Genomic DNA, 1,022 nt, shown 5'->3' with positions numbered 1-1,022 from the left:
TACCCCCTTCCTGCTTTCTCGCCATAACCCTTGATCCCCCGAGTAGTAAGGACTTCATCTAACTCCCTTTTGAATATAGGGAGTTTGTTTGATGCCCTCATTTATTTCATGTGGGGAACAGGCACGGGTATTCAATCAGAAATAACCCACAGATTGACATCGGAATAACCGCAGTGAGACAGCGAGACAGACAGCACCAGGGTAAATGGCGGAATCGACAAGAGAGATGGATGAACAGAAAACGGCCTCAGACTCTGAAAAGTGCAAACATCACATGCAAAAGCATCGGCTGCTCCAGGTGAGGCTCGAACTCACAACCTCGGCATTTCCCAAGCCTGTACTGTCATATAAGTACCACGCGCTAACCGATTGCGCCACTAGAGCTGCATGGTCTGTGGTCTTTGTGCTCCCATCATACCTGTTCCACCTGTCTAACAAGGAGGAAGACAATGAATCATCGAATCATTCAACACAGAAGGAAGCTTTTCATCCCATCTTGTCGATGCCGGCTCTCTGCAAGAAGCCTTCAGTTATTGAGACTCCATAGATTTTCACCATAGACGTGTTTTATTATTTGTGTAATGTTTTGTTATTTGTAATGAATTTGGATGTCTGTGCGGGAACTTTATAAATATATTTGTGCATCTATCTGTGAGTTGTAAATGAAATTGTGTGGAACATTGATAATCAAATTATATGTGTTCATATATGTGTTATTATAAATCTATTTGTTTTTATGTCTGTTACCGTTATGAATTTATCTCTAAGTATCTCTGTGCTTATAATTGTATTTACGTTTATTTGCGAGGTGTTTACAATTAGCATAGATACAAAGGTATTCACAGAAAATACATTTATAACAAACATAGATGCTCCACAATACTATTATAAATAACTTTGTTGCATTCAAAGACATAAACACGATCACAGATATACAAAATATATTTATATACCACAGAACATATTGCAACTTAACACAGAGACACCAAAATATATTTAGAGCTAGCACTGATCAATGAACA

At 38.5% G+C, this 1,022-nt stretch overlaps 1 non-coding gene across 1 annotated transcript; it reads right to left on the bottom strand.

The window, feature by feature from the left end:
- Positions 1-290: 290 nt before the first annotated feature.
- Positions 291-384, bottom strand: trnai-uau (transfer RNA isoleucine (anticodon UAU)). The gene is made up of 2 exons: positions 347-384; positions 291-326 (listed from the first exon to the last, which is right to left on the bottom strand). It is a non-coding gene; the product is annotated as a tRNA-Ile (tRNA).
- Between the last annotated feature and the right edge of the window lie 638 nt (positions 385-1,022).

The sequence above is a fragment of the Pristiophorus japonicus genome, unplaced genomic scaffold (assembly GCF_044704955.1).
Source record: "Pristiophorus japonicus isolate sPriJap1 unplaced genomic scaffold, sPriJap1.hap1 HAP1_SCAFFOLD_52, whole genome shotgun sequence".
NCBI classification, from domain to species: Eukaryota; Metazoa; Chordata; class Chondrichthyes; family Pristiophoridae; genus Pristiophorus; species Pristiophorus japonicus.
This window is presented reverse-complemented; position numbering and strand designations above follow the sequence as displayed.